Source organism: Triturus cristatus, chromosome 11 (assembly GCF_964204655.1).
Source record: "Triturus cristatus chromosome 11, aTriCri1.1, whole genome shotgun sequence".
NCBI classification, from domain to species: Eukaryota; Metazoa; Chordata; class Amphibia; order Caudata; family Salamandridae; genus Triturus; species Triturus cristatus.
In genome coordinates this window covers 133,079,801-133,102,630 of record NC_140594.1, presented here as the reverse complement: position 1 = coordinate 133,102,630, position 22,830 = coordinate 133,079,801, and the positions used below count along the sequence as shown (strand labels likewise).

At 43.5% G+C, this 22,830-nt stretch overlaps 2 non-coding genes across 2 annotated transcripts; both read right to left on the bottom strand.

Moving 5' to 3' along the window:
- Positions 1–624: 624 nt before the first annotated feature.
- LOC146783531 (U4 spliceosomal RNA) lies at positions 625–765 on the bottom strand. Its single transcript, XR_014971170.1, has one exon. It is a non-coding gene; the product is annotated as a U4 spliceosomal RNA (small nuclear RNA).
- A 12,740-nt stretch (positions 766–13,505) lies between these two features.
- LOC146783530 (U4 spliceosomal RNA) lies at positions 13,506–13,646 on the bottom strand. The gene has a single exon (XR_014971169.1). It is a non-coding gene; the product is annotated as a U4 spliceosomal RNA (small nuclear RNA).
- Between the last annotated feature and the right edge of the window lie 9,184 nt (positions 13,647–22,830).

Below are 22,830 nucleotides of genomic sequence, written 5' to 3'. Positions count from 1 at the left end.
CTCACTGCGCAGCAACGGTGGTGTCGGTGGAAGCAGGCGGTGGAAGCAGGAGGTAGAAAACAGACGACTTGACCACCTGGTGGCTTAACCTCCCTTCACCTCTCAGCTCACAGCTCAGCTTCAGGCAGATTCAGGGATCCTACACCTCCCGCGGTTCCTACGGTCCCCCGCAGAGCTCCGGCGGATCTGGCGGGTTTCGGATTCGGATTCGCTCTCCTGCACCTGCAGCTCTGGCTCCCGCAGCTCGGCTCGGCTCTCCCGGCCGCACTGCACTGCGCTCTCTGCCGACAAAGGAGTGTACAATCTCAGCTATTCACTCAATAGTCGACAAAAAAATACATTAGCTCTGCTACTTAGAGAGATGCTGAATAAATGTCTGAAGCTTTGGACACTGCGCAGCTTTTAAGTCAATTAGCACCCAAAGTTTAATATGTGTACCTTACCTAATGATTAAGCAGACCCTTTTTAACAGATATAAGAAGTATTTTGGTTCAAATTAAACAGTTTTTGAAAAACATATTGAGCAATGAGTATTGATATTCTACGAAAAATGTCTACACCTTTTTGCTTATTGAATAATTACATTGATCTATAATCAATATTCTTTTGGCACAATTGATCCAGCTTCCGTGGAGACTATCAAAAATTGCCTATATCAACTATTTTTCAAGTTGACATGAGGGAGTATTGGGTAAAGTTTTCAATAAGCAATAATCGCTCTTCAGATAGACCTTATCGGCTACGATACTGCCACTGCACAAATATAACATCCTATAGGCGATATGAGTAGTCCCACAACGGTGACACTTTTGTCTCTTACAGGGAGACAAAGTTGGAACTTATGCACTGATCAGAGAGATAGGCAAGCATACTTTATATGTTTTCTATCACTCAGGTCAAAAGCCAGACATCATGTGGACTACTTTATCTTCTGTTGGTTCTGCAGATAACTGCCCATTGAAAAAGACACACAATTGATGGACGGAATGCAGAACCAATCAAAACATTCACCCCAGTCAAGAGAGTTGGGTTAAATCCATCATTCTTTTGCTCACCATGCCACCCCAGTTTAGACCTGGCCATATGCAAATCAGTCTTGGCCCTGTGCCTCATGGGAACAGTCCAAATGCAAAAACAACAATTGATGGACAGAATGCAGAACAATGTCATACATTCACCCCAGTACAGAGATCTGGGCCTAAATCCATCTTTTTTTTGCTCACCATGCCATTCAAGTTTGAACCCAGCCATATGCAAATCAGTCTTGACCCTGTGCCTCATGGGAACAGTCCAGCCCGAACTACCAAGCCAGGTCCTCCCTGGACTGGAAACAAGCATCCTAGGACCGGTTTCGGGGTTTCACCCCTCTTCAGCCAGTGGCATGGAGAGCACGGGGCTCACGTCTGAGCATACCCGTCCCACTGGGGTGGCAGAGTGGGCTAAAGAACGGTGATGGATCAAACCCAGATCTGTTGACTGGGTGTCAGTGTTTGATTGGTTCTGATGCTCCGTCCATCACCACCCCTTTTTGTACCGCTTTGTTCGCCATAAGTTGGCAGGGTATGCTCAGACGTGAGTCCCTTGCTCACTTTGCCACTGGATTCAAGCAAGCCTGGCTGAAGACGGCTGAAATGCCAGAAACCTTGTATCCGGTCCAGGGAATGCATGGCTTGGCAGTTCGGGCTGGACACAAAGATAACGTCCAATTGGCAATATGAGCAGTCCCACAATCGTGACACTTTTGTCTCTTACAGGGAGACAAAGTTGGAACATATGCACTGATCAGAGAGATATGCAAACAGTGGTTCCAAAGGGAAACAGTTATTTTCAATAGAACAGATCAAACAACATAAATCAAAAGAAATCAAGAAACAAAAACCAGAAAACACAGCATTAATAAATCAACCAAACAATCAATATTAGGCAATGACTTGTAGTTCAAAAAACAAACAATTTATTTTTATATTTTCTATTGGATATCAACTCATTTGGATATGGACAAGAAATGAAAGGCTGTATATACAATATTTTTGAAAAACGACGCAGTGACAAAGTGAATAAAGTGACTGGGTGTGATTGTGAAAGTGTAAGTATTTACAGTATATGACAGTGATTAACAATAAAATCAGAATATATACAAAATACAAAAATTACAACAAACTTTTTGTTGTAAATAGTCCCAAATTTCGTCATAAACAAAGAATAAACCTTGTAAGGCACATGTCCTAGTTTTTAGGTCGAGCCTAGAACAGCGCATGCGCTGTTGCTCGAATTTTTGTAAGGGGATTTTCAAAGTGCTGCAGCCGCTGGCCTAAAGCCTGCGTGCATGTGCGCGTGAACGCGCGCAGCCGCCATATGTCTCCGTCACGGAAGGCGCTTTTGCTGTAATCGCAGCTCCAGCGCTTTACTTTTAGTGTTAAAAATAAAGCGCCGGTGCCGCGATTATAGCAAAAGTAAAGAAATAGATGCTTGTTTCTATTTCTTTACCTTTGGTATAATCGCGGCAACGGCGCTTTACTTTTAATGTTAAAAATAAAGCGCCGGTGCCGTGATTGTAGCAAAAGTAAGTTAGAGTGTGCTCCTGCACACAACACACGCCCCCCGCACCTCTGGCAGTGTCATCATGGGGAGTTTAAACCCTACAATGGCCCTGTCCTCGGGAACTGAACATAGCTTGTTTTTCTTTCTTCTTGTAAAAGCATTTGGTGAGATCAACAACGGGCATAATGCTGTGGGAGGCACTGCACGCATTTAATCTTTCCATGCCTAAAAAAATTAATGCGTCTCTCTGTAATGCAACTGGTGCTCATGTAAAGTCCTCGGATGCCTTTGGGTCGAGTTCACGCAATTTAAAACTGCAACAACAAAAAATGGTTATGATGTTGTGATGTTATTTTCATATTTACATGGTTGTTCATCAAGCATGAATAAAATATATTAAAATTAAAATTAGATTTAAGAAATACTGGAGGTTGTGTAATCTACACTTTTTTATAAGTATAATGCCAAACAAGTAAATTCCCCAGCATGTGCCGAATAAAGAAATCAAAAGTCAGAATGGTTTACGTAAAAAATTATTTCAGCATACCGAAAGTGATTAGGGGCCTACAAATGGTTCAGTCCGCAGTGAACGTGCTGCAAATTGTCTGACAATGCTTGGATTTTGTACTAAGAAGTAAACTTTATGAACTAACTTGTTGGCTATAATACAGATGTAATTAGTCTAAAGTACATCACAATATTCTATTAAGGTGCCCGTCCTGCTCTCTGGGAGGATTTTCTAATTTGTGAAATTGCAATTCAGACTTTAGGCAAATACAAGTGTCTTTATATCACTGCCCAGAACGTCAAGTGTGTGTTTTATTAAATCGAACCATGCCAGTGGGTGTTACTAACACATTTCACACTAGAAACCTAGAACACTGCAATGCACTACCTTATATATATACACACACACACACACAAACGAACTTCTGCAAACGTGCCCTTTTGCTCAACTTCCCTCTCTTCTTCCTAGCCAACAGACAGCACACACAACCTGCCCTTTTCAAAACATCATACCTACATTGTGACCTTCGTCGGGAACTCCCTACGGTGACTTCCTCTTACACCCATTAGGTTAACTGAGTCATTCTCTGGGACCCTTGGCTCACCCCTATTGGTGCTATCATCCTTCAGCCCCGATGATGACCCTCTAACCCGGAATAAGATCGAAATGCTGTAGACTCTCATACAGCCAGATTCTTACATTACCTCTTCTGGTGCACACAACATTTAAGGGGAATTTTTCATGTTTGACTAGCCCCGGATTTTCTTTTTACCGAGTACCAGGTCAGCTGTTTTTATTCCTGTGTATATATAGTCATCTCATCTTGTCCCTTGTGCACAGTGTAATCGCCTCTTGAGCACCTATTTTAGTGTTTTGCCTTTAGATTGTTTGCAAATATAGTGTTTGCCTTGCACTACTCTCATGTTTGTTTAAATTAATGTAGTATTCAGCACATTTCTGTGTTTAAGTGGTAATCCAGTGATTAATAAAATTACTAAAAAAATCAGTCTACTATGAACATATGATGAACCGTTGTTCTGTTACTATCTTTGCAAAACATTCTGCATCATTTCCACACCTGCTCTAAGCAGCCAAGACAAGGCCTGCTTTCTCAACATTGGGACGCAATGTATGGGAGCATGGAAATATTTCACACTGACATGTTTTGGCAAATCGCTATGTCAGCATCGCAAACAAAAAAGTCACGACGTTCCACAAATTTGAATTATCTCATATGTTTATAGTGCTTCATTCCACTCTTTATCCGAACAACTGATGATGCCTTCTTATTGCAAAAAAACAATTAACTGCCTCATATTTGCTGGTAAAAGAGCCAATGACAAATTCAACAAGCATTTGCAATGCAATAGGTCTCGCATTTACGCGAGTTTGAGCTATTGGCATTGTAAATGACAATGCCTTTGAATTATGTTGTGGTTTTTAAAACACAAATAAAAAAAGGCAGGTTACAAATGAAAATGTTAATAAAAAGAGTTTAAAAAAAAAAAAAAAAAAAAAGGCATTGCCATTTACAATGCCATAACTTAAACTTGTGTGAATGCGAGACCTATTGCATTGCAAATGCTTGTTTATATTGTACACAAGGGATTCCAAATGATGGGGAACTGTAGAACTGCAGTGTCAGTTTCTAGCGGACCAAGCAGGAGTAAGAGGAGTAACCTGTTAACATCAGTTGAATTTGTATCCTGATGGTTGTGCCTACTTCAGCAGCGGTACATGTAAAGTTCCTACCTTTAAGTCAGCAATTGACAACAGATCTCGTCAATCTAAGCGTTATAGAAACAGAATAAAGGACCTACTAAGTAGACCAAGACGTATCTGCCTTCTAGTCAAGTTCTTCTATGACCCTGGTAGTTCCATCTGACTGATATCGAGTGGCATTTGCGATAATAGAGTGAACATCAGTCTCATCACCTACAATCTAGGCTGTTATACACCCTTTGTGTCCTGAAGAAGACCCGTTATGACTATATACAACGAGTGGTTGATATAGGGTCGAAACGTTGACGGTTCTACAGTTCCCCATCATTTGGAATCCCTTGTGTACAATATAAAAAACTAGGACATGTGCCTTACAAGGTTTATTCTTTGTTTATGACGAAATTTGGGACTATTTACAACAAAAAGTTTGTTGTAATTTTTGTATTTTGTATATATTCTGATTTTATTGTTAATCACTGTCATATACTGTAAATACTTACACTTTCACAATCACACCCAGTCACTTTATTCACTTTGTCACTGCGTCGTTTTTCAAAAATATTGTATATACAGCCTTTCATTTCTTGTCCATATCCAAATGAGTTGATATCCAATAGAAAATATAAAAATAAATTGTTTGTTTTTTGAACTACAAGTCATTGCCTAATATTGATTGTTTGGTTGATTTATTAATGCTGTGTTTTCTGGTTTTTGTTTCTTGATTTCTTTTGATTTATGTTGTTTGATCTGTTCTATTGAAAATAACTGTTTCCCTTTGGAACCACTGTTTATATTACGTTGATAAAGGCCCAGGTTCCTTGGGTTATAGGGTTACCCCTGTTTATATAACTTCAGAGAGATATGCAAGCATACTTTCTATGTTTTCTATCACTCAGGTCAAAAGCCAGACAACAGGTGGACTACTTTATCTTCTGTTGGTTCTGCAGATAAGTACCCATTGGGCTCTGGGATTCCATATGCTAATTAGCAGATTTCACTATACAGCCTCCTTTGGCACCTCCCTTCATCCCTCTCTATGTGTGATGTCATCAGTACATGATTCTGTATGCAAACACATATACTCCTAAGCCCCATCTGGCTCCTCCCAAAACGAGTTCTTGTACCTAAATGCAAGCAGAGCAACCAAAGGAGTACTATTCTAGAATATTACAGGGCATATGAGCAAGGGCCTGCGATAATTATCGCTCAGCGCTTTTAGAGCAAGGATGATTATCACAGGCTAACGCTGGATTCTATCGCGGAGAAAGCATGCTATCAGCAACGCTTATCTCCCAAGCGACAGGAATCCATGCGTTAGCTGGAAAACAGTGTGATTATCGCTGGTAATCCAGCGATAATCGCACTGTGACCAGCGATACCTTGCTGCAAGGGTAGGGTGGTTTTAGCCATGTAATCCACCTCCCATTGGATTACATGGCTAACTCAGATTACAAGCAGGCGTAAGGAAAGTAGCGATAACTGCGGTTAGCGCTACTTTTCTTATTGCTCTGCTTGTTTGCATGCAGCTTGATAGTTGGAGAAATGTCGGTTAGCGACTTTTCTCCAGTTATTTTGGCACGGCACACCCAGTTTGCATCTCATTAGAGATGCAAAGCTGTGCGTTGTTGTAAGGGGCGCTAAATTAGCAAAACACGCGATAGCGTGTCTTTGCTGATAAGGCGATGAAATTATCGCTGCTTTTTGCCCGAAAAATGGACGCAAAAGCGGCGATAATTTCATAGCGCTGCCTTGCTGATATGCCCCTACAAGAGTTCACTTTGGCGCCTCCTTGTTCACCCGGATACGAGATGCCTCCCTTGTAAACGAATACTGATCAGTCTGCAGACAAAGTAGTGTACAATCTTGGCTATTCACTCAATAGCTGACAAAATAGTACATTAGCTTTGCTACTTAGAGAGATGCTGAATAAATGAGGGCATTTAGGAGTAGTAAAGTTAGGATTTTGTCTCAGTTAAACATAAGTTTTGGTCTTAAATTTAACTTAAGTAAAACTTAAGTTTAACTGAGACAAAATCCTAACTTTACTACTCCTAAATGCCCTTTGTGAGTACCGAAAGTCGTAAACTTAGGATTTTGTCTCAGATTAGTTTTGTGAATCCAGCCCCAAGTGACTAACCCATATGCAAATTTATTATTTTATTTATTTAGCGATTTGTATAGCGCCTGGTGACCCAAGGGCATCCCCGCGCTGTAAGAAGGTTGTTATCCATTGAGGGAAGGGAAGGGAGGAGGGACATTTATTTCGGGAATAGGTGCGTTTTCAGTTTTTTGCGAAAAACCAGGTAACTGGATTCCAGTCTGAGGGTGCGTGGGAGGGAGTTCCATCCCATGGCCGCTTGAACCGAGAATCGTCGTCCTCCTGTGCGTGTCCTTTTGAATTTGGGGATGTTGGCTAAGTGCTCATTCTCCGAACTGAGGGATCTGGATGCTTTGTAGGGGGTGACCAAGCTGCTGAGGATCGCAGGGCCAGATCCGTTGATCAGTTTGTGTGTCGTGCACATGGCTTTGAATTCCACCCTTTGGCGCACAGGGAGCCAGTGCAGGGCCTTGAGGGCTGGTTTTGCTGACACTCTCGAGGGAAGGTTCATGAGCAGACGTGCCGCAGCGTTCTGTGTCCGCTGCAGTCTCGTCAAGGTGGCCTCTGGGGCTCCCAGGTAGACCATATTGCTATAATCCAGACGGGACAATACTAGTCCCTGGATAAGGAGTTTCCTGGAAGCAGGTGGTAGTAAGGGGAGAATCTTACGGATAGTGCGCATGAGCCCAAAACAGGTGCCCGCAGTTTTGGCCGCTTGCGTCTTCATGGTGAGCTCAGGTTCGAGCCATACTCCAAGGGTCTTGATTTCACACTTCGGGGAGGGGATTTCTCCGAACACGTCAGGCCAGACTGTTGGGGGAATGGAATTGTTTTCCCAGGAGCATCACTTCAGTCTTAGACCCATTTAGTTTTAATGATGAATCACTCATCCAGCTGTGGATTTGTGTGAGACAGTTAGCCAGGATCTCTAGGTGGTCGACTAGTTGGGATAAGGAGACGACCAGTTGAGTGTCGTCAGCGTAGCTTACCATTTTAATGTCAAATGGTGTCACCACGTCTTCAAGAGGGGCCATATATGCATTAAAAAGCGTCGGGCTCAGGGAAGATCCCTGAGGGACCCCGCTTGTGAGGGGGAGGGTTGATGAGTGGTAATTGCCGTCCCATACCTGGAACGTGCGTCCGGTGAGGAAGGATTCTATCCAGCTGAGTGCCGTCCCGGTGATCCCTGCTGCCGCGAGTCGATGGAGAAGGACACGATGGTTGACTGTGTCGAAGGCTGCGCTGAGATCCAGGAGGATCACTGCCACTGACCCTCCTGAATCCAGTATGCGCCTTGCCTCCTCGATGACGGCGAGGAGGGCAGTATCTGTGCCATGACCCGGGAAATCCAGTTTGGGATTCCCGTAGGACGTTGTTTGTTTCAAAGAACTGGGACAATTGTCCGTTGACCAGTTTCTCAGCTACCTTGCTGATTGCCGGGAGGAGTGATATTGGTCGGTAGTTTGCCATATCTGCTGGATCGAGCTGGGGTTTTTTTAAGGAGTGCTTTTACCACCGCGCTCTTCCAGCTGGCAGGAACAGATCCCTGGGCAAGTGAGCTGTTAATGAGCTCCATGACCGTGGGGACGATGACAGGGGCCACGGTTTTGAGGAATCTAATGGGAGCCGGATCCAGAGGTGATCCGCTTCTCATTTTGGTCATGGTTCGTTCTACCTCTACGCATGTTACTGGCCTGAATGTCGCAAGTTGAGGGCGGGGATTACTTTCGGTCTGGCTGGGAGGTGGAGGATTGTCCAAATGGCTGGCGGGACCAGGAGAGGGGAGGGAAGCTAGAATACGGGCGATTTTGTCGTCGAAATAGGTGGCTAGATCATTACTTCGGTCCACAGGGGGGGAACTGGAGGAAGGAGAGTTAGGTACTTTAAGCAGCTCCTTTACAATTAGGAAGGATTCCCTGGCCGAATTGGAGGATTCTGTTATCCGCGAGTCATAATGGGAAGCTTTGGCGTGCCTGATGGCATCTTTGTAGAGTCTGACTGTATTATTGTATGCTTCCTTGCTGGTGTGCTGCCAGTCTTTCCTCCAAAGCCGTTCGGCTCTTTTACAGTTTTTACGGAGTAGTCGGAGGTCCGAGGTATACCACGGGGCGGACCCGGGTTTTCCGTTTTTGTCCTCCCTGGTTCTTAGTGGGAGTAGGGTGACGCATCCACAATGCAGTGTTAAGACACATGAAGTAGATCAAATCTGCATTGTCAATAAGGTGAATCAACCAGCATCCAAAATAATTTTTGAACACATTTAACAAGTGCAGCATCGGCATAGAAATATGCTCATCACTGTTGGCATACAGGGAATCTGACCTGAACTATGTACAACCTAAATGTTACATAAGTGACGTTGTAAACTAAATTACCAATCTCCGTGCAATAGCTGTAGCATGAAAGAATAGAGAATGGGAATTGTCATGCACTCTGATTGTCAACTGATAAAATGCTTGCCCAAACTGGACATACCCATACAACAGTATATGTCCTTTACATTGAAAAGGAAGAAACATCACCTTCTGGTCAGCAGCCTGTCCCACTCTTCAATGATGAAGATGAAGAAGAGCTCACAACCATCGACCAGAACACCCTCCAAGAGCTGCTCGACTCCATAGGCAGTCCATCTCCGGAAGCAGGGCCATCCAGCAGCCTTGTGGCATCTGCACCTGCCACCCAACACATCCAACAGGCACCACCTAGCACCACAGCTGTCAATCTGGACTCTGAGGAAGCACTGTTACATTTTCAGTGGAGTGCGGTAGGAGTCCAGTGTAAGACATGTCAACAGTGCATGAGCAGTCTAGGCAGCAAAACTAATCCAGAGGGCAATTTTAAAAAGGGTCCTGCTGAATCTGCATCCCTGATAGGCAGTGAGATGACAGGATGTATGTGAATTTGCCAATCCCTCATATCTCAAATTCAACATTATTGCTGGAAGTTCACATTTCCCTATGTTCAGGATGGGGATAGGGACTTGGTTCAATATTCACGAGATTATATATTACAATATTCACAACATTCTTGGGGAGAGGAGTTGGCCTAACGGCTAGGGCGCTCGACCTTGGACCTGGGGAACTGGGTTCGTGTCTCGGTAATGACGCTGAACATCCTGCGATTCTGGGCAAATCACTTTATCTCCCCGTGCCTAACAAAGAATGAATGTGTGTCCTAATGTAACGTAACTGGTGCTATGTAAAGCGCTCTGATACCTGATTGGATTCGGGTCAAGTTTGCGCTATATAAAACTCTGCAAAAAACAAAAAAAAAGTCAGTGTCATGCCACAAGAAGTGGCTTCACATTGCAATGCTAACAAGTCATACTTGGCAGATCTACTCATAGTCAATGGTGTGGACAATGGTTGCTGCGATGAGTGTCATGTCATGCCACATCTCAAGATAAAGCCCTCATCATACTCACAAAGAGGATGAAGCATAATGGGGCATATTTACAAGCCCCTATTGCTACCACAACTTCACTGAAAGTGATGTTGTGGTGGCGAGAGGGGTTTGCCCTATTTACAAGGCAGCGTTAAGCCACTTAAATGGCTTAATGCTGCCTTGTAAATAAGGCGCCCTTTCATGCTGTGCTCAGCGTGAAAGGGGAGGGTAATGGGTGTTGTGGTGGGCATTCCACCACAACACCCATTGATTTTGATGCTGCCCCCTATTTACAAGGGTGGCGTAAATAGGGAGTAGCACAAACATTAAGACCTGGGAAAACCCGGTCTTACCCTGGTGCAACGAGGAGAAATGCTTTATTGTTCCTCGTTGTTGCTGTTTCCATGTGTACTGCCGTGTGCAGCACACATAGAAACAGAAAATTGCCATTGATTGTGTATGTGCATCAAGCAGCACACATAGAATTTTCTAAATGTTATGAATCATCGTTTATGTGCAGGAAGGGAGACCTTCCTGCACATAAACAATCATTTCCCCCAATGCAGACACCCTTGCACTATGTTGCAAGGGTGTCAGCGTTGGCGCTAGGCAGCTGAACTCAGCTCTAGAGGAAACACAGGGGTGCACCGCATTCTTGTGAATAAGGCGCTTGCCTGCATTTTCAGAATGGAGAAGCATGGCGTTAGCAATGTTTTCTTAACACCACGCTTCTCCATTCTGTTGTAAATATGTCCCAATCAGTCTTACAACTCCGTCAGTTTCTCATAAGATGCTAAATAAATCAGCAGACTATCCCTTTGCAAGGTCATAACTCAACTTTGCCAGCCTGAAATTCACACATGTTGTCTGATCAAAATCCAACAGCAGTATGACAGTAGCCTTTCCCTAGACGATGATCTCATGAGCACACTGAGACATCCAAATGATAGTTTTGTGAATGAATCTGTTGTATCCAACTTCCAAATAACCACTCCATCAATTCACTTCAAACATAAGTGCCACCACAAATCACAAGCCACTAACAATTTATTACATATTTAAAACACTACCTAACTTAAACTAATACTAATTACCTCAGCTAACCTAATCTAAACTAACTAATGTTAACTAACATTTATACTAAACTAACTACCTTATCTAATACTAAACACTCAATAACATATATGAGACATCAACCCACCTAACCTCCTTAAAGCACATCTTCAGACGGGACAAAGACAGCTTAATCTAAACATGATATAACTATACATATATCCTAGATACTAATACATTTTTTTGTATTTTTTTAACAAGAAAAAATACATCTACCCCCCCACCCAAAGGAATAGGAAACTTAGCTGATAACATTACATAAATTGAATAAAACTTCTAAAACCTTACCCAAAATTTACAGTAACTATCATTACTCTAAAAATACACTTAAAAACACATAAAATCCTAAACTAATTAATAAACAGTATTCAAAAAGGAATAGGGGGACTGTATGAAGGGGAAAGGATCACATATGTGAGGGCTCAGAATGGGAGCCCCAGGGCACCCTTGATGTCCTGGAGTTGGGTGTTGATGTCCGATACGTCCCTCTTAACTTGTGCCAATCTCACATTTATGTCCAGTAAACACCGACGGTCCCTGTTGGTGTACCTGACAGCATGTGTCCGGGCTGCAGATGGCAGCGATGCAGTGACTTGTGTGCGAGGTTGTGAGGGGCACTTGGTTGAGTGCCTGAGGCAGGTGCAGCAGGTTGGATAGGTGGTGTCTGACTTGTTGTAGCAGCTCTGTGAGGATGTCTGGACCCACGCCAGCCATTAGAAGGGCCTGGGATTGCTTGGGTGTCCCTTCCTCCACTTTTCCATTCAAATTCGGGCAGAGATTTCCATTGTCCAGCTGCCCGGTGTGCTCGATACCTCCTCGCCATTGCATGATATCCCTTGGCCACATGTCGTATATGCAAGCATCGTTCCTTCCTGACTTGGCACTCTCGTACCTCCTCAGGTGACTTGGGGGCATATTAACAAGCCAGGCGATAAAAGTATCGCCGCTTTAGCGGCAGAAAACTGCCGCTAAAACGGCGATAATGGGCTTGATAATATGCTATAATATGCTCTATGGAATTCCCATTGAAACCCATGTTAAATGTGAAGGAGTCTAACATGGGCTTCAATTGGAATTCCATAGAGCATATTATCAAGCCCATTATCGCCGCTTTAGCGGCAGTTTTCTGCCGCTAAAGCGGCGATAATTTTATCGTCTGGCTTGTTATTATGCCCCATGTTGTCTAAGAAATAAGACATATGACAATATGTAAGATCAAAGATAAATGAAAATGTTCACCATGTAAGTTTGAAACACAAGTGCATGAAAACATGGACTCTACACTCTCATCAAATGTTTGCTACTTCCACTTGCAGCAATTTCCTCCTCCCTTGTGATGGAATATTCAAAATTGAAAGCGGGTGCAACGGACTCACCAGTGACTGTCTCTCGCTTGTGCTTGAGGGAGTCCAGGCTCTTGGTCGTACTTGAGGGAGTCCAGGCTTTAAAGGCTGTAGCTGTGGCTGCTCACCATCCGCCTGCCAGCCTGCGTTTTCTGACATCCACTCACCGCCCCTCACTGCGCAGCAACGGTGGTGTCGGTGGAAGCAGGCGGTGGAAGCAGGAGGTAGAAAACAGACGACTTGACCACCTGGTGGCTTAACCTCCCTTCACCTCTCAGCTCACAGCTCAGCTTCAGGCAGATTCAGGGATCCTACACCTCCCGCGGTTCCTACGGTCCCCCGCAGAGCTCCGGCGGATCTGGCGGGTTTCGGATTCGGATTCGCTCTCCTGCACCTGCAGCTCTGGCTCCCGCAGCTCGGCTCGGCTCTCCCGGCCGCACTGCACTGCGCTCTCTGCCGACAAAGGAGTGTACAATCTCAGCTATTCACTCAATAGTCGACAAAAAAATACATTAGCTCTGCTACTTAGAGAGATGCTGAATAAATGTCTGAAGCTTTGGACACTGCGCAGCTTTTAAGTCAATTAGCACCCAAAGTTTAATATGTGTACCTTACCTAATGATTAAGCAGACCCTTTTTAACAGATATAAGAAGTATTTTGGTTCAAATTAAACAGTTTTTGAAAAACATATTGAGCAATGAGTATTGATATTCTACGAAAAATGTCTACACCTTTTTGCTTATTGAATAATTACATTGATCTATAATCAATATTCTTTTGGCACAATTGATCCAGCTTCCGTGGAGACTATCAAAAATTGCCTATATCAACTATTTTTCAAGTTGACATGAGGGAGTATTGGGTAAAGTTTTCAATAAGCAATAATCGCTCTTCAGATAGACCTTATCGGCTACGATACTGCCACTGCACAAATATAACATCCTATAGGCGATATGAGTAGTCCCACAACGGTGACACTTTTGTCTCTTACAGGGAGACAAAGTTGGAACTTATGCACTGATCAGAGAGATAGGCAAGCATACTTTATATGTTTTCTATCACTCAGGTCAAAAGCCAGACATCATGTGGACTACTTTATCTTCTGTTGGTTCTGCAGATAACTGCCCATTGAAAAAGACACACAATTGATGGACGGAATGCAGAACCAATCAAAACATTCACCCCAGTCAAGAGAGTTGGGTTAAATCCATCATTCTTTTGCTCACCATGCCACCCCAGTTTAGACCTGGCCATATGCAAATCAGTCTTGGCCCTGTGCCTCATGGGAACAGTCCAAATGCAAAAACAACAATTGATGGACAGAATGCAGAACAATGTCATACATTCACCCCAGTACAGAGATCTGGGCCTAAATCCATCTTTTTTTTGCTCACCATGCCATTCAAGTTTGAACCCAGCTATATGCAAATCAGTCTTGACCCTGTGCCTCATGGGAACAGTCCAGCCCGAACTACCAAGCCAGGTCCTCCCTGGACTGGAAACAAGCATCCTAGGACCGGTTTCGGGGTTTCACCCCTCTTCAGCCAGTGGCATGGAGAGCACGGGGCTCACGTCTGAGCATACCCGTCCCACTGGGGTGGCAGAGTGGGCTAAAGAACGGTGATGGATCAAACCCAGATCTGTTGACTGGGTGTCAGTGTTTGATTGGTTCTGATGCTCCGTCCATCACCACCCCTTTTTGTACCGCTTTGTTCGCCATAAGTTGGCAGGGTATGCTCAGACGTGAGTCCCTTGCTCACTTTGCCACTGGATTCAAGCAAGCCTGGCTGAAGACGGCTGAAATGCCAGAAACCTTGTATCCGGTCCAGGGAATGCATGGCTTGGCAGTTCGGGCTGGACACAAAGATAACGTCCAATTGGCAATATGAGCAGTCCCACAATCGTGACACTTTTGTCTCTTACAGGGAGACAAAGTTGGAACATATGCACTGATCAGAGAGATATGCAAACAGTGGTTCCAAAGGGAAACAGTTATTTTCAATAGAACAGATCAAACAACATAAATCAAAAGAAATCAAGAAACAAAAACCAGAAAACACAGCATTAATAAATCAACCAAACAATCAATATTAGGCAATGACTTGTAGTTCAAAAAACAAACAATTTATTTTTATATTTTCTATTGGATATCAACTCATTTGGATATGGACAAGAAATGAAAGGCTGTATATACAATATTTTTGAAAAACGACGCAGTGACAAAGTGAATAAAGTGACTGGGTGTGATTGTGAAAGTGTAAGTATTTACAGTATATGACAGTGATTAACAATAAAATCAGAATATATACAAAATACAAAAATTACAACAAACTTTTTGTTGTAAATAGTCCCAAATTTCGTCATAAACAAAGAATAAACCTTGTAAGGCACATGTCCTAGTTTTTAGGTCGAGCCTAGAACAGCGCATGCGCTGTTGCTCGAATTTTTGTAAGGGGATTTTCAAAGTGCTGCAGCCGCTGGCCTAAAGCCTGCGTGCATGTGCGCGTGAACGCGCGCAGCCGCCATATGTCTCCGTCACGGAAGGCGCTTTTGCTGTAATCGCAGCTCCAGCGCTTTACTTTTAGTGTTAAAAATAAAGCGCCGGTGCCGCGATTATAGCAAAAGTAAAGAAATAGATGCTTGTTTCTATTTCTTTACCTTTGGTATAATCGCGGCAACGGCGCTTTACTTTTAATGTTAAAAATAAAGCGCCGGTGCCGTGATTGTAGCAAAAGTAAGTTAGAGTGTGCTCCTGCACACAACACACGCCCCCCGCACCTCTGGCAGTGTCATCATGGGGAGTTTAAACCCTACAATGGCCCTGTCCTCGGGAACTGAACATAGCTTGTTTTTCTTTCTTCTTGTAAAAGCATTTGGTGAGATCAACAACGGGCATAATGCTGTGGGAGGCACTGCACGCATTTAATCTTTCCATGCCTAAAAAAATTAATGCGTCTCTCTGTAATGCAACTGGTGCTCATGTAAAGTCCTCGGATGCCTTTGGGTCGAGTTCACGCAATTTAAAACTGCAACAACAAAAAATGGTTATGATGTTGTGATGTTATTTTCATATTTACATGGTTGTTCATCAAGCATGAATAAAATATATTAAAATTAAAATTAGATTTAAGAAATACTGGAGGTTGTGTAATCTACACTTTTTTATAAGTATAATGCCAAACAAGTAAATTCCCCAGCATGTGCCGAATAAAGAAATCAAAAGTCAGAATGGTTTACGTAAAAAATTATTTCAGCATACCGAAAGTGATTAGGGGCCTACAAATGGTTCAGTCCGCAGTGAACGTGCTGCAAATTGTCTGACAATGCTTGGATTTTGTACTAAGAAGTAAACTTTATGAACTAACTTGTTGGCTATAATACAGATGTAATTAGTCTAAAGTACATCACAATATTCTATTAAGGTGCCCGTCCTGCTCTCTGGGAGGATTTTCTAATTTGTGAAATTGCAATTCAGACTTTAGGCAAATACAAGTGTCTTTATATCACTGCCCAGAACGTCAAGTGTGTGTTTTATTAAATCGAACCATGCCAGTGGGTGTTACTAACACATTTCACACTAGAAACCTAGAACACTGCAATGCACTACCTTATATATATACACACACACACACACAAACGAACTTCTGCAAACGTGCCCTTTTGCTCAACTTCCCTCTCTTCTTCCTAGCCAACAGACAGCACACACAACCTGCCCTTTTCAAAACATCATACCTACATTGTGACCTTCGTCGGGAACTCCCTACGGTGACTTCCTCTTACACCCATTAGGTTAACTGAGTCATTCTCTGGGACCCTTGGCTCACCCCTATTGGTGCTATCATCCTTCAGCCCCGATGATGACCCTCTAACCCGGAATAAGATCGAAATGCTGTAGACTCTCATACAGCCAGATTCTTACATTACCTCTTCTGGTGCACACAACATTTAAGGGGAATTTTTCATGTTTGACTAGCCCCGGATTTTCTTTTTACCGAGTACCAGGTCAGCTGTTTTTATTCCTGTGTATATATAGTCATCTCATCTTGTCCCTTGTGCACAGTGTAATCGCCTCTTGAGCACCTATTTTAGTGTTTTGCCTTTAGATTGTTTGCAAATATAGTGTTTGCCTTGCACTACTCTCATGTTTGTTTAAATTAATGTAGTATTCAGCACATTTCTGTGTTTAAGTGGTAATCCAGTGATTAATAAAATTACTAAAAAAATCAGTCTACTATGAACATATGATGAACCGTTGTTCTGTTACTATCTTTGCAAAACATTCTGCATCATTTCCACACCTGCTCTAAGCAGCCAAGACAAGGCCTGCTTTCTCAACATTGGGACGCAATGTATGGGAGCATGGAAATATTTCACACTGACATGTTTTGGCAAATCGCTATGTCAGCATCGCAAACAAAAAAGTCACGACGTTCCACAAATTTGAATTATCTCATATGTTTATAGTGCTTCATTCCACTCTTTATCCGAACAACTGATGATGCCTTCTTATTGCAAAAAAACAATTAACTGCCTCATATTTGCTGGTAAAAGAGCCAATGACAAATTCAACAAGCATTTGCAATGCAATAGGTCTCGCATTTACGCGAGTTTGAGCTATTGGCATTGTAAATGACAATGCCTTTGAATTATGTTGTGGTTTTTAAAACACAAATAAAAAAAGGCAGGTTACAAATGAAAATGTTAATAAAAAGAGTTTAAAAAAAAAAAAAAAAAAAAAGGCATTGCCATTTACAATGCCATAACTTAAACTTGTGTGAATGCGAGACCTATTGCATTGCAAATGCTTGTTTATATTGTACACAAGGGATTCCAAATGATGGGGAACTGTAGAACTGCAGTGTCAGTTTCTAGCGGACCAAGCAGGAGTAAGAGGAGTAACCTGTTAACATCAGTTGAATTTGTATCCTGATGGTTGTGCCTACTTCAGCAGCGGTACATGTAAAGTTCCTACCTTTAAGTCAGCAATTGACAACAGATCTCGTCAATCTAAGCGTTATAGAAACAGAATAAAGGACCTACTAAGTAGACCAAGACGTATCTGCCTTCTAGTCAAGTTCTTCTATGACCCTGGTAGTTCCATCTGACTGATATCGAGTGGCATTTGCGATAATAGAGTGAACATCAGTCTCATCACCTACAATCTAGGCTGTTATACACCCTTTGTGTCCTGAAGAAGACCCGTTATGACTATATACAACGAGTGGTTGATATAGGGTCGAAACGTTGACGGTTCTACAGTTCCCCATCATTTGGAATCCCTTGTGTACAATATAAAAAACTAGGACATGTGCCTTACAAGGTTTATTCTTTGTTTATGACGAAATTTGGGACTATTTACAACAAAAAGTTTGTTGTAATTTTTGTATTTTGTATATATTCTGATTTTATTGTTAATCACTGTCATATACTGTAAATACTTACACTTTCACAATCACACCCAGTCACTTTATTCACTTTGTCACTGCGTCGTTTTTCAAAAATATTGTATATACAGCCTTTCATTTCTTGTCCATATCCAAATGAGTTGATATCCAATAGAAAATATAAAAATAAATTGTTTGTTTTTTGAACTACAAGTCATTGCCTAATATTGATTGTTTGGTTGATTTATTAATGCTGTGTTTTCTGGTTTTTGTTTCTTGATTTCTTTTGATTTATGTTGTTTGATCTGTTCTATTGAAAATAACTGTTTCCCTTTGGAACCACTGTTTATATTACGTTGATAAAGGCCCAGGTTCCTTGGGTTATAGGGTTACCCCTGTTTATATAACTTCAGAGAGATATGCAAGCATACTTTCTATGTTTTCTATCACTCAGGTCAAAAGCCAGACAACAGGTGGACTACTTTATCTTCTGTTGGTTCTGCAGATAAGTACCCATTGGGCTCTGGGATTCCATATGCTAATTAGCAGATTTCACTATACAGCCTCCTTTGGCACCTCCCTTCATCCCTCTCTATGTGTGATGTCATCAGTACATGATTCTGTATGCAAACACATATACTCCTAAGCCCCATCTGGCTCCTCCCAAAACGAGTTCTTGTACCTAAATGCAAGCAGAGCAACCAAAGGAGTACTATTCTAGAATATTACAGGGCATATGAGCAAGGGCCTGCGATAATTATCGCTCAGCGCTTTTAGAGCAAGGATGATTATCACAGGCTAACGCTGGATTCTATCGCGGAGAAAGCATGCTATCAGCAACGCTTATCTCCCAAGCGACAGGAATCCATGCGTTAGCTGGAAAACAGTGTGATTATCGCTGGTAATCCAGCGATAATCGCACTGTGACCAGCGATACCTTGCTGCAAGGGTAGGGTGGTTTTAGCCATGTAATCCACCTCCCATTGGATTACATGGCTAACTCAGATTACAAGCAGGCGTAAGGAAAGTAGCGATAACTGCGGTTAGCGCTACTTTTCTTATTGCTCTGCTTGTTTGCATGCAGCTTGATAGTTGGAGAAATGTCGGTTAGCGACTTTTCTCCAGTTATTTTGGCACGGCACACCCAGTTTGCATCTCATTAGAGATGCAAAGCTGTGCGTTGTTGTAAGGGGCGCTAAATTAGCAAAACACGCGATAGCGTGTCTTTGCTGATAAGGCGATGAAATTATCGCTGCTTTTTGCCCGAAAAATGGACGCAAAAGCGGCGATAATTTCATAGCGCTGCCTTGCTGATATGCCCCTACAAGAGTTCACTTTGGCGCCTCCTTGTTCACCCGGATACGAGATGCCTCCCTTGTAAACGAATACTGATCAGTCTGCAGACAAAGTAGTGTACAATCTTGGCTATTCACTCAATAGCTGACAAAATAGTACATTAGCTTTGCTACTTAGAGAGATGCTGAATAAATGAGGGCATTTAGGAGTAGTAAAGTTAGGATTTTGTCTCAGTTAAACATAAGTTTTGGTCTTAAATTTAACTTAAGTAAAACTTAAGTTTAACTGAGACAAAATCCTAACTTTACTACTCCTAAATGCCCTTTGTGAGTACCGAAAGTCGTAAACTTAGGATTTTGTCTCAGATTAGTTTTGTGAATCCAGCCCCAAGTGACTAACCCATATGCAAATTTATTATTTTATTTATTTAGCGATTTGTATAGCGCCTGGTGACCCAAGGGCATCCCCGCGCTGTAAGAAGGTTGTTATCCATTGAGGGAAGGGAAGGGAGGAGGGACATTTATTTCGGGAATAGGTGCGTTTTCAGTTTTTTGCGAAAAACCAGGTAACTGGATTCCAGTCTGAGGGTGCGTGGGAGGGAGTTCCATCCCATGGCCGCTTGAACCGAGAATCGTCGTCCTCCTGTGCGTGTCCTTTTGAATTTGGGGATGTTGGCTAAGTGCTCATTCTCCGAACTGAGGGATCTGGATGCTTTGTAGGGGGTGACCAAGCTGCTGAGGATCGCAGGGCCAGATCCGTTGATCAGTTTGTGTGTCGTGCACATGGCTTTGAATTCCACCCTTTGGCGCACAGGGAGCCAGTGCAGGGCCTTGAGGGCTGGTTTTGCTGACACTCTCGAGGGAAGGTTCATGAGCAGACGTGCCGCAGCGTTCTGTGTCCGCTGCAGTCTCGTCAAGGTGGCCTCTGGGGCTCCCAGGTAGACCATATTGCTATAATCCAGACGGGACAATACTAGTCCCTGGATAAGGAGTTTCCTGGAAGCAGGTGGTAGTAAGGGGAGAATCTTACGGATAGTGCGCATGAGCCCAAAACAGGTGCCCGCAGTTTTGGCCGCTTGCGTCTTCATGGTGAGCTCAGGTTCGAGCCATACTCCAAGGGTCTTGATTTCACACTTCGGGGAGGGGATTTCTCCGAACACGTCAGGCCAGACTGTTGGGGGAATGGAATTGTTTTCCCAGGAGCATCACTTCAGTCTTAGACCCATTTAGTTTTAATGATGAATCACTCATCCAGCTGTGGATTTGTGTGAGACAGTTAGCCAGGATCTCTAGGTGGTCGACTAGTTGGGATAAGGAGACGACCAGTTGAGTGTCGTCAGCGTAGCTTACCATTTTAATGTCAAATGGTGTCACCACGTCTTCAAGAGGGGCCATATATGCATTAAAAAGCGTCGGGCTCAGGGAAGATCCCTGAGGGACCCCGCTTGTGAGGGGGAGGGTTGATGAGTGGTAATTGCCGTCCCATACCTGGAACGTGCGTCCGGTGAGGAAGGATTCTATCCAGCTGAGTGCCGTCCCGGTGATCCCTGCTGCCGCGAGTCGATGGAGAAGGACACGATGGTTGACTGTGTCGAAGGCTGCGCTGAGATCCAGGAGGATCACTGCCACTGACCCTCCTGAATCCAGTATGCGCCTTGCCTCCTCGATGACGGCGAGGAGGGCAGTATCTGTGCCATGACCCGGGAAATCCAGTTTGGGATTCCCGTAGGACGTTGTTTGTTTCAAAGAACTGGGACAATTGTCCGTTGACCAGTTTCTCAGCTACCTTGCTGATTGCCGGGAGGAGTGATATTGGTCGGTAGTTTGCCATATCTGCTGGATCGAGCTGGGGTTTTTTTAAGGAGTGCTTTTACCACCGCGCTCTTCCAGCTGGCAGGAACAGATCCCTGGGCAAGTGAGCTGTTAATGAGCTCCATGACCGTGGGGACGATGACAGGGGCCACGGTTTTGAGGAATCTAATGGGAGCCGGATCCAGAGGTGATCCGCTTCTCATTTTGGTCATGGTTCGTTCTACCTCTACGCATGTTACTGGCCTGAATGTCGCAAGTTGAGGGCGGGGATTACTTTCGGTCTGGCTGGGAGGTGGAGGATTGTCCAAATGGCTGGCGGGACCAGGAGAGGGGAGGGAAGCTAGAATACGGGCGATTTTGTCGTCGAAATAGGTGGCTAGATCATTACTTCGGTCCACAGGGGGGGAACTGGAGGAAGGAGAGTTAGGTACTTTAAGCAGCTCCTTTACAATTAGGAAGGATTCCCTGGCCGAATTGGAGGATTCTGTTATCCGCGAGTCATAATGGGAAGCTTTGGCGTGCCTGATGGCATCTTTGTAGAGTCTGACTGTATTATTGTATGCTTCCTTGCTGGTGTGCTGCCAGTCTTTCCTCCAAAGCCGTTCGGCTCTTTTACAGTTTTTACGGAGTAGTCGGAGGTCCGAGGTATACCACGGGGCGGACCCGGGTTTTCCGTTTTTGTCCTCCCTGGTTCTTAGTGGGAGTAGGGTGACGCATCCACAATGCAGTGTTAAGACACATGAAGTAGATCAAATCTGCATTGTCAATAAGGTGAATCAACCAGCATCCAAAATAATTTTTGAACACATTTAACAAGTGCAGCATCGGCATAGAAATATGCTCATCACTGTTGGCATACAGGGAATCTGACCTGAACTATGTACAACCTAAATGTTACATAAGTGACGTTGTAAACTAAATTACCAATCTCCGTGCAATAGCTGTAGCATGAAAGAATAGAGAATGGGAATTGTCATGCACTCTGATTGTCAACTGATAAAATGCTTGCCCAAACTGGACATACCCATACAACAGTATATGTCCTTTACATTGAAAAGGAAGAAACATCACCTTCTGGTCAGCAGCCTGTCCCACTCTTCAATGATGAAGATGAAGAAGAGCTCACAACCATCGACCAGAACACCCTCCAAGAGCTGCTCGACTCCATAGGCAGTCCATCTCCGGAAGCAGGGCCATCCAGCAGCCTTGTGGCATCTGCACCTGCCACCCAACACATCCAACAGGCACCACCTAGCACCACAGCTGTCAATCTGGACTCTGAGGAAGCACTGTTACATTTTCAGTGGAGTGCGGTAGGAGTCCAGTGTAAGACATGTCAACAGTGCATGAGCAGTCTAGGCAGCAAAACTAATCCAGAGGGCAATTTTAAAAAGGGTCCTGCTGAATCTGCATCCCTGATAGGCAGTGAGATGACAGGATGTATGTGAATTTGCCAATCCCTCATATCTCAAATTCAACATTATTGCTGGAAGTTCACATTTCCCTATGTTCAGGATGGGGATAGGGACTTGGTTCAATATTCACGAGATTATATATTACAATATTCACAACATTCTTGGGGAGAGGAGTTGGCCTAACGGCTAGGGCGCTCGACCTTGGACCTGGGGA